Genomic DNA, 12,200 nt, shown 5'->3' with positions numbered 1-12,200 from the left:
GAATTTGGGAGATGTTCAATGGCAGACGTAATTAATTAAGGCAAGTGGGAAGCAAATATCCTGTTCAAGGTCCTCACCATCCAACCCCCCCCCCCCCCCGCCCCTCTCCCCCAACAGATCAAAATACCGACGTTCGAGGTATTTATCTGACTTATTTCATGAAATTATTCCTTTGTTCAAGGGGACAAACGCCGGCTAATTAGTACCGTCACACTTAGGTGAGAAACGGAGAACAATAGAAACAACCTGATGTGTGCGTTTCTCGCAATACTGCTAATGTGAATGAGGGATTTATCTGTATAAATCCCTCGTTTCAGTTAGTTTAATATTCATGAAGGATGTAAGTTAAATAAAGGATGTTGAATAACAAAAGAAAATGTGTGATTCATGAAATAACTAACTATACATGCGCTATAGACATTTAAGTCCTTTTTCACAATTTTTTCATCAAAGCATAAGAATATCAATGAAGCCTCTCGGGAGAAGAGGGACCAATATGAGCATTATTTATTCCGGATAGTTTTCATTGAACATAACGAAAACGTCTATAATTCTTCAATTACTCTTTTTCTTGTCACGCAAGCGAGTCATGATATCTATTTGATAGCATAAACTATTGGAGACCAACTTAATTTTATATTAAATGCCTTGAACAAAGAAGTGGTCTCAGTCGTATGACAAACCATCAAATTTGATCTGCCCAGGTGAATGGAACGTCATGAGCAGACCAACAACCTGTATCCTTTTCAGAACTGCTTTTGTCCGAATGATCATGATAGACAGGCCACTTGATTCTATGTGTTTTACACTCAGCAAAGAGCCGTCAAACTTCTATTTTACTGCACTTAACTTCGGTTACTATCTCAAGCGACAACTAAAGTTACCAAATTCAGTAAAAGCACTGAAAAGTAAAGTAAATTTATTTATACACGGTTCAGTAGATTTAAAACTAGAAGCTTGTGGGGATGTGTAACCAAACAAATACTTTAAACAGAACAGAAGCTTCAAACAGAAGAAAGATCCTCGCAGTTACTACGTACGCATGCAAAGAAATCCTGGAAAAATTCAGGCTTGAACGGGATTCGAACCCATGACATCTGCGACTCTAACCACTCGACCACGTCGCCTCCCATTAGGAGTTTTAAGTAAAAAGTCCCAACTAAAATACTTAGTAAACTTTGAAGTTATAGTTTTCGGATCGCAAAGTTTTCTTGTCTCTTACAGAAATAAATAATAACAGTAATAATAAAATAGAAACCTTTTAATCTGAACTTAAAGTATTTCTTGAGGTGGTCACGGGTTAATCTGGCATTCCCAGTAGTGGATGTAACAATACATGTTCTGGACCCCTGCACTCAGAATGCTCTTGCATTTACAGGTGTAGGTTGATCCTTTCGAGTCAACAAATAAGCGACAGACTTAAGCGTCATTCGTATCACAGTAAACACCGACAATCCTCGTGCCCTGAAAGTAAAAACGAAAGTCAGTTTTTCAGACAGACTTAGATCTGATCTATCGTTTACGTTTACGGTATCAATGGTTTGGCAGACCAGCATTGATACGTTTTGCTTTTTCCTTGACCGCTTGTTATGAAAAAATCATGATGTGCAAGACATCACTTTAAGAACGGTGCCCATTTTTCCTTTTTTTCGTATAAACCACAAACAGTCTACGGTGTGCCTTTGAATCATTGAATCATTGAATCGGTGTGTCATTGAATCTTGAATTGACCAGTTTAACTTTTCATTCGTGTATATGTTTCATTAAAATTATATTTTCGAGCGCTTGTTACGGTCCCACGTGAATTTTAGACATTGACAACATTGACATTTATTTGCCTTTTTTACAATATATTTACAATTTATCCACAGTTTAATGTATGGCGAGGCGACCTCTAGAAACCGCCAGGCCTATAGTTGAGGCCACCTCGTACGCAACATAGTATGCGGCTTTGCCAATTCAGTTATTATTTTACTAAAAACTCTAGCACTTTTTTCTCAATTGCCATATGTCCAATTGTCATATGTATGTTAAGGCTGATACTAGTTTCCAGTGAAGTTCATTATGCAAGCAAAAAGCGGGATTATTTCAAAGGAGTAAGTCATGTCGCAACGAAGCAGCACGAGACAGTTTTAAGGAACGTACACTGTAAATCGAATCTTGTGTGTCGCAAAGCGGCCAGTGTGCCCTGCTGGTAGTACATAAGAATATAATGATAAAAATCACTGAAAACATGCGCTGACTAAAGCTGGATAGTCACTTTTATACTTTTACTTCTTTTAAGAGTGTCACTTTGCATCCAAAATCTTAAAAAATAACTCTTTAATATAGCACAGACTAGTGATCATAGAATACGAGTTTTCTTCTGCTACTGAAAACTAGCCGAGGTACACTGTAGATCGAGCTGCATCCGACTAAACAGCAAGATAATAACACCGGACGATAAACAGTGTCCAACCTTTGCAAACTGCAAGCAATCTCTTATATGTTCTGTTTAATGATCAAATATAATAGTATGTAACTATCTAATAATAGTAATAATAATAATAATAATAATAATAATAATAATAATAATAATAATAATAATAGAGTTAAAAATATTATTAATAATAATAATTGTCTGCTTATTTTTTGATGTTTGTTGTTGTCGCTGCTGTTGCTGCTGATGATGTGTTGTCCTTTTCCCGGCTTTCCTTTTGTTTGTTGTTGTTGTTGGTTGTTTGTATGTTGCTTGCTTTTTGTGTGTGCTTTTTTTTGTTTTTGTTTTTTATTTATTCTTATTTATTTTTCGCTTTGTTCTTCTTTTATTAAGCTTGTCCTGTTTAGATCTCCTGCTCGGTTCAGTATATCTTTAACATACCTTAATTTACACAAATATAATTCTCTCCTGTACATTAATCCTAGGCTCTATAAACATCTCCTACATCTTCTAATATTCAATAAAGCTCAGTGTCATTTCCTTGTTTACTTTAAAGTAGGTGGTGGTCAACTAGAAAGCCTTTGCTACTTTGACCACCACACACATTTTATAATTTGTACTGTATTTATTTTTATCTTGTAATTATCTGTTGTAATACTTTACTTTTCATGTTAATGTTGTGTAAATAGTGTGAAATAAAATGAACCATGAACCATGAACCATTTCTCTTTTCACGATGGTCGGTTGCTAGGGCTTTTTCTCTAGCAACATGCATAATGACGTCATAATGTCGTTATTCGTTATAAATACGCGTCATAGCATACATAGGAGAGACTAAACGACAATTTAGCGACAGATTTGGCGAACACAGACGCGCAATCGAAAAAGCCGCTTAACAACGTCACATTGATCAACCTACCGCCGTTTCAGATCACTTCACTCTTCCAGGCCATTCAATCAACAACATAGAACTTATTAACTCCAACAGAGACGGCATTCGGAAAGCCAGGGAAGCATTTCTACTTTCCAAGGGCAAGACTCTTGAACCCTATGGAATGACCAGACGCGATGAAACTTAATCTGTCTACTGTACACGTTTCAGCTTTCTTTATTTATCAACCAATCACATCTCAACTTTTCATTTGTATCGTCTTTATATAATGTAACCGTTTATTTCCAATTTTTACTTAGCTTTTTGCCGCCCCTGAAGAAGGTTAGTACTGTCTAACCGAAATATTGGGCAATAAAATTATTTTAGCTGTCTGATCAGCCTTGCATTTAATTTTACGTTTTATTCAACATTGCTGATCCTGATCTACACAAAGATCCGGCTACACTTTGCTGCTGTTTGTACAAGTGGTCAAGAGTTACCATCGAGCGAGAGATTGACAAGCGGTAAGAGATTGCTCTCAGTTTACAATTCTTGGAACGTCATATCATTGTGACGTACCTTTGGTTCTGTCACTGCAATTTCCTGTCTTGCATATTGACCTCTTGCTATACCGGCCGTCGCCTTGAATTTGTATTTGCATAGTGTTATATTGTTCCCAGGCCCGGGCAGTCCGCGCTGTCCGGATGGTCCAGACTACCAGGCGGGCCCTGGGTACCGTTGTAGCCCGGAGGTCCCCTCGGTGGTACAATCTTGCTCATGTTTACCAACTGAAAACAGGTATAATTCAAGTGTAACCATAGATACGCATGTTACGATTATTACTATTCAGTTATTTCAAATTTTAATTCAATCGAATGCGTTTTAACAACACAACTGAATTAAAGGACTTTTCGGTAGTTTTTTCCTGACAGAAAATGGTGTGCTCATTGCTTACAGAATAACGTCGCACCAGCTTTTGCAATTTATAATTCGATTTTTGGAGGAAAAAAATATTCGGTGAAGTTTTTGTACATTTGTGCACTTCTTAACAGCTCTGGAAATGAAGTGGCTGCAACGGACTTCAAGTCTTACACCAAATTGAAATTCACCTCTTTAATTCCTTTCCAGTATAGTTTGATGTACAAAAATTTTTATCCAAAGGGTTTCAATAAAAGTTGTTGTCCTTTCGTTGAATCAACTCAAATACATTAAAACATAATGTCTTCTTCCATGGAGAGGTAAATTTGCGCCTCAAATGAATACAAACAGTGTCAGATGGTACTACTCGAACCCTCCCCTGGCTTACAATATCTGATAAAGAGCAGAACGACTGAAAGGCCACAAAACCATTGCCTATTCGGCGGTATCCTCGGTTGTATTCAATGATAGTTTACCAGCGTTTGTTAGGGTAGTGCCAAGCTAGAAACCCTCCAGTAAATTTGTACGGCTGCTGATTTCAGCTAGCATGCATGTGTTCAGTAATCGAAAAATCTTGAAACCTCCCTCAGCAAGTTCCGGTAAGTTAAGCTATCTTCAATTTGAGAAAATAGTCGGTTTGTTGGTTTATATTGCCGCTTCACCGCTTCACTGATACACAGTAGCTGTGTTCACATACTTTATGATACTGTAGCGTCCGAACTTTAATACGTACAGCACAAATTTTGTTGCTTCATTTACATACCACAATAACACTTTCCGTTTCCCTTACTTAGGTGTATTCCTGCCGGGTACTAGTCGAAAGTCGAGGTCCATAAAAACGCAAAAAAAGAACTTGGCCAATATATCCAGCCATCTTGACCTCACGCTTGGTAAATAACGCATATATCTTCATTGCTTACAATCATTACTGTTGCTAACTTTATTTATTTTGTAGTACAGAAGCGGGTGTAAACAAAAAGTTTCCTTTCTGTGTATATTCCCCTGACCTCCTGAGCCGAGCGGAAGTAACGAAACTATAAATAGATTTCATATTGAGCAAATTATAAAAATAATCGAAACTCAGTTGCTGCCCAGCCTGAACAGTCTATTTTGGATAACCGTATATACAGTATCTACGTACCAAGTTTAGAAGTTCTATGGTTGAAATATTCCGCTGACTGAGGCTTTGTACACTTCTCGAAAGATTTGTCCAATCGACACTTGCCATTACTGTTGGGTGTCCTATAAATGTGATAAATTTAACATAAAATCAGGTCACTTTTGGCGCCACATCACACAATCCTACCGACGCTGTCTTCACTGTAGCTGAACTGAATCTAAAATACACGAAAAACACGAAAAATCAACTGCGGAGAAGATGATGGGGTTGTATCTCGAAAGGTCCGGCTCTCAAACATTACACTTATGTCCAGAAATGCACCTAACCCTGATTTTGGGTACTATTTACGACAAACCTTTTTGTCATTTTCATATAACTTCATGTTTGACAGAATCAGATTTGTGTTGCAGTAAGAATTAAGGTTAAGGGACACTTTGTGATGTCTTACCATACAGTTCACGCTTCTCATTAGCGTGCATTTCTGGACATCATATCATTAATTTCTGGATATCAAACATTAGGTCTTCCTCACTCCTAGAGGTTACTACGTCTTTTTGGCAAGAAGGCTAGATAGATAAGTAAATGTCTGCTAGTTAATCTCAGATTGAACAAACGGCAGGCGTTCGGAAACTCCAGGCTACGAGTTCAAAGAGATTACTTGACTCAGTTCACAAATTACATACTAGGTCTGCTAGTTATTCCTGTAAATTAGCAGACTCGTACCCAGTCGCTATTTACGTGTTTTGTGGGGGGAGAAGATTGGATACGAATGATGGATTGAGGCACGCGGGGTGTAATGGGAAGAGGCGAAGGAAAAATAGCGACTGGCAGATTTCGTTTTGACAGATCCGTGCAATCGTGCGTGGAACCGTGCAGTGCTCTTTTTCAAGAAAACGGAGTAATTTTAGACATTTCTTGCAGTCAAAATTCACTGCAGGTTCTATAGTTTGGTATCTAACGAGCTAAAGCGTTCGTCCGATGGTTGATTTCTTTTTTATTGTCTTGTAATGTCATGCTGCCGTAATGGCTTCTTCGCGGGCACATTCGCGAGAAGACCGTGTGGGTGATTTAGACAGTTCTTTCAGTGAATTGTGGATCGAAAGTTAGTATCACAGTCATATTTCGTCTTCCCGCGAAGAAGCCATTAGGGCCGCACGACATTACAAGTCAACAGAAAAGAAATCACTCTCCGGGACGAACGCCATATTGGATCGAAATCTGCCAGTCCCTATTTTTCCTTTGCCTCTTACCATGACACCCTGCTCGCTCAATCCATCCTCGTATCCAATCTTTTCACCCCACAAAACACGTAAATAGCGACTGGGTACGAGTCTGGTAAATTAGTGCAATTTGACAGAACAGTCAAACCTCGAAACTTCAACGGGAGGAATCCGTTTAATTTGGCCGGTTTGGGGCCGAGGAAAGAATGTCAAATAAGAAATATTAAGGGGTTTTTGTATGCTAGTTGTTCGAGTCCTCCAAGACACGGCCGTTCCGCAGTGTTACCACAAAATAATTCAATAGCCTGGGAAAGAAACGAATTATGCATGGTGTAAACCATGCCATTGGACCTGGACAAATTTTGCCTCAAACGATTGGAATAAATTAGACCTTTCAATCAGACAAAGTCCATCATAATCTAGTTTTAAAAGAGTGTTTAGAAATGTAAATAGTCTTTAGCCTAATTTTTATATATTCATATATCAGTCTTTATTTTTCTTTTTTTTTTTTTGTTCTTTTTAGTTTTCGAGGACTCTTTTGTAAATCACTTATTAGTGAAATTGATTTCCTCAATAAAGATTATTATTAAACAAACCAGGGGCGAACTGGTCTGTTGCTCTCTGGAACCAGTTTTGCTCAGCGGCTGCTGTTCCATAACTTCAAAGTCCGGTCGAAAAGCGTGGACTGCTTGAAGTCTAATAACGTCAATAACTCGTGAAAAAAATGGTGTTTAACACAAATATTAGACTTTCTTTCTAAATCTTTCTTTCTTTTCTTAGCAAGGCTTTTTTTCTAAATCTTTCAAAATAATATATGTTCCGCATGAAATAATGGTATATGATATTTGTGTTTATCTCATAACATCCTTTTCGTAATCGTGATATTCTTGGTTGACATGTTATCCCGTATCGTCTGTAGCCGGATTATTTTCGTCAAGTAATACGTTCGTCTTCCGCTCAATCGGCCAGCCGTATTAAAAATAAGAAAACCAAAGCGAAATTTTTCCGAATTACACCTAAAACAAACACTTATCCCTCGCAGTAGTTTAAAATTGGAGGCCCACGCTGGCTGCCAATCCGTCATTTTACTTCACAGCACAGTTGCAAGTCATTGATACGACCACCTTCGGGCTGCAATATTGGATTATATTGACTGGGTGGTCAGATTTAACGCAATGATCTTGTAGATAGGAAAATGCCTGAATTTTTTCCAGTGGGTTGGGAGGAGGCGAAACAGGGGCCGTATTCAAGGCGGGGACACGTAAATTACTCTTATATGTGGTAGATGTTGTGCTTTTCATTCTTTGAAAATATTTGTGGAATGTTCCCGCGACTAGCTTGATGCTCGGTGTGCGGCTGGCACGATTCATTCAAGGAAGTGCTGAGTATTTCAGTACTACGTCGAATTGGTGCGAATTCCCACTGATTATCTTGAATCAGTTGACAGCATGTTTTCTTTAGTTTTCACAACAAAATTGGTCATATATAATGAGCCAGATGAATTGATAAATCCAGAACTCTAAGTTTAGCAAGACCACGGTGACAAGACGTTGCGGTTGCCGGATCTTGTTTAGACCTGGATCAATAAAATACTAGACATAATAAATTAAAGACAACAAGACTGATCCTTACGGTTGTAACCCCCACCCCCCCCTCCGGGGGTTGTTAAAAGGACGATGTCGCACATGGAACTGGCTAGCTCAGAAAACCACCACAAACCGCATAATATCAAGCCAAAGTTTAATGATTATTCGATCTAAAAGAAATACATTTATAATTCGCAATCAGAACAAACGCAAATGAATCTTTATCTTGTAGCTAAATTCAGAAACTTGAATTTCGACTTATTTCTGTGGCGGGTAGTTACAACAGTCGCACTTTACGGGTTAGCAGGGCCTTGAACAGCGTCTAACAGCTTTTCCAGGTGAACGAGTTTATTTAACAGACAGATTCTCCAGGTAAGTGGGTTTAACAAACAGACTAAAATGTCTTTCTCACTTCGATTCTACTGAAAACTGTTTTTTTTTTATGGTTATTGTGTTTTTTTCACAATAACCTAATGTATATAATTTATGTCAATCACGATTCCGTCATCAAACAAATCTGTCAATTAAGAGGCAACGCCTATTTGAAAAATTAAGAGTAACGCTGTTCGACGTTTCGATGTTTCAAACATCATTATCAAGAATGAAGAAAAAGTTGATGTAGTTGCTAAAAAGAGTTGAGTTTGAATAAATGAAGTCTCATTTGATGGCATTCCTCGTGCTTGATTTTTATGTAAATAAGTTAGCAGAATACTTTCGCGCGAATCGAATCCGATTGCACGTTTAAAGATGGTTTGAGCTCTTGTATAAACGCCTATTTGGTCGACGAAACAGACGAAACCAAAGAAATTGGATACATAACGGAAAATATATGTATAAATCCAGTCCTAGTGTGTCAGCTCTCCTGAACGAAAACTGGCTTGACGGACAACATAACAACTTAAAGAGACATCAATATATAAATGGAACGACATACCTGTAGGATGGGAATCATAGCATCTGTGGCATTCCTCTCTCTTGATAATCACTTTGTAGAATACAAAGCTCGTCAGACCAAGACAGAGTAGAGTTAAAACCGACGATATAGCACATAAAACGACAAGCCATTTAAGTTTACGGGATGTCGTCAGAGATTCCTTTCCAATTGTCTCCATCACCTCCATGTAGGTAGTGTCGAAAACAAAGACCGAAGACCCGCTCGAAAATGAAGACCCGCCTGCAAACGAAGACCCACTCGAAAACGAAGACCCACTCGAAAATGAAGACGCACTCGAAAACGAAGACCCACTCGAAAACGAAGACCCACTCGAAAACGAAGACCCACTCGAAAATGAAGACGCACTCGAAAACGAAGACCCATTCGAAAACGAAGACGCACTCGAAAACGTAGACTTGCTAGAAAACGAAGACCCGCTCAAAAACGAAGGCCCGCGCGAAAAAAAAAAATAGAAGAAGAAGAAGAAAAAGATGCAAATACATAAATTCCACTTTCTTGTCAACGTTTGTGTCTTAATTTTCGTAACTAAAACCCTACACCAACGACTGAAAATAAAAAAGAAGAAGAAGAAGAAGCGAATAGATGCAAATATGTGATTTCCGCTGTCCCACCCCATGATGTCTTCCATTGTACGTAAGATGCGCTGCCTGGTTCTTTGATTTTTAAAGGCGAGTGAGTTTCCAGGATACTACTGAATATTTCATTCCATCTACACTCAGTTGATTGCAGAAATAGATGCAATTAATTTTGTCTTTCTTTTTTCCACTTTTTGTTAACTTTCACGCTTGGCTTTCATAATTAACAATAATTAAGGGAGTTCCCGGGAAACTAACAAACCTCAACTGATCACCTCATACATCTAGCATGAAATATATTCCTGAAAAGCCATCGATTGAAAGTCCTAAACTGCATGCGTTTCTCAAAACTCTCGAAACGTTTCGGGCCTATTTTGGTTACCCGTTTCCAGGTACGAAATTTTGCAATAAATTTGCCGTTTCGTATCTTGAAATCATAGTAAAGACAAGCTATTCGAATCGCAGTTTCGGGCCCGAAAATTTTTTGGGACTTTCCAGAAACGGCCCCTCTGATCGCAGATCAGTTATAACTCATTTTGGTTGTTTGGTTTGTTTTGATTCAGTATGAATCCATTGTACTGGAGATGCGCTGGGAATAATAGGCCTGTGTTATTTTTGGCCCTGTTTTTAAAGGTGGCACCTTAAGGACGGTGCCTTCTGTTGTTACTGCGCATACGTTCTGCGCATCTCGAGATACTCGGGTTTCCTATGGGTAGTGCTTACTAATACAGGGATAGTTTTGCGTAGTTTAAAACTATGCGGAGAAAGCAGAACTTAGCAAGTGCTCTTGGTATCCAAAAAGACAATTTGGGGGAACCATGCATTTTTCAGAGATAATTAAGCTCTATTTAGGAAAAACTGCCGTACATTGCTTTATATTTTGGCGCTTTTTGGAAATGTTGTTGCTTAATTATCTCTGAAAAATGCGTTGTTGCCCCCATTTTTCTTTTTGGATTTCGATAGCCCTTACTAAGATCTGCTTTTCCTGCATAGTCATAAACCGCACAAAAAATACTGTATTAGTAGGCACCGTCCTTAACTGATTTCCGATATGTCTGCGTAACAATCCTGGCATACCAACACGTCCCAACCAGTGCAGGGTAAGCTCAACTTCATCTCTTCACTGTTCAGACTTACCGGTATCTAATTTTACGTAGACCTAATCCCTTTTGTTTTTGTTACTCGTTGCCTGTTTTCATCGTTTCAGTTAATAAAACGTTATTGTTTATATTGTTTCTTTGTTTCGTCGTCGTATAATCCGATACTGAGTATAAGGGAGTTTAAGAAACGAGGACGGCATTGGCAACGAGAACGCCACAAAACAATGCGCTTAATGAGCGAAAACAATTGCTCTGCACGTGTGTTTTACATTTACATTTTACATCTATATTTCTTCACTGTCCTCTGCAAAACAACGTGAAATGACCAAAACGACAAGCCATTTCATTTTACAGGATGTCGTCAGAGATTCCTTTCCAATTGCATCCATGTAGGTAGTGTCGAAAGCGAAGACCCCGAAAACGAAGACCGAAGACCGAAGATCCACTTGAAAACGACGACCTACTCGAAAACGAAGACCCGCTCCCGAGAACGGGAGCGTATGACGCAAACTCTTCTTTCTTTTTCCTTCCTTTGACGTCGTTCATACTAATTTAGTTCCTGGAGAGTTCGCCAGCATTTTCCAAGTTAAACAAATTTTAATGATTGCCAAACAGTTACAAAAACAAGAAGTTATATTTTTAAATGACGCGTTCTCGTTTGCCGTCCTCGTTTCTTAAAGTCCCTACAGAAAGCTGGAAATGCAATGAACAAATATACTCAAAACACCGGTATTGTGCTAGTCACTGCAACGTGAAAACAAAGTCGCGAAAGCGTGACTGACGCAATCTGGACACCACGGGATGTGAAATACTATGCGATCGCAAGCGGATATATCTGTCATCTCGACCTTGGTTACCGATCTAAACCATGATCACTATAATCAAACTTTTACCTTAGTTAAAGGGGCAGTGTCACCAGTTTTTAGTGTGCCTTTGAATAGCGTAAAAACATATTTGTATTGATGGGAATGTTAAAATAATGGTTCAGTATTGTTAACAATTGCCCTACAAGTAGAGATAAGCTAATAATTGAATGTTATCTTTTGCTGCGGATGGCTTGGATGGAAATGGATTACAACTTGAAAAAAATGGCCAATTTTTTCAAGTTCTTCTTGTGTATTTTGTAGAAATCGCTGAAAACAGGTTGATAGTTTGTTCTTCATTGGAGAAATCAGTTAATATTTTCCTCCTGGTGTTCTACGAACAATTTCATGTTAGAGGAAAAGTTCTACGTCAAATATTTGAGTAGTTTTGGACAAAATGCAGCAAAATCTCCGTGACAGTCAGTTGTTTTAACTTTCTATTGCCTCTAGCGGCGTTTGCCATGGTATCAGTTGGCGTTTTCAAACGAAAAATATTTACCCGGGTAAGTAAACTCCAAGACCTAGGTAACAACAAAAAACAGGGAGCTCGCCGTTTTTGGTAAACATCGCATG

Source organism: Pavona decussata, unplaced genomic scaffold (assembly GCF_977016875.1).
Source record: "Pavona decussata unplaced genomic scaffold, jaPavDecu1.1 SCAFFOLD_93, whole genome shotgun sequence".
Lineage (NCBI taxonomy): Eukaryota > Metazoa > Cnidaria > Anthozoa > Scleractinia > Agariciidae > Pavona > Pavona decussata.
Note: the sequence above shows the minus strand (reverse complement) of the source record.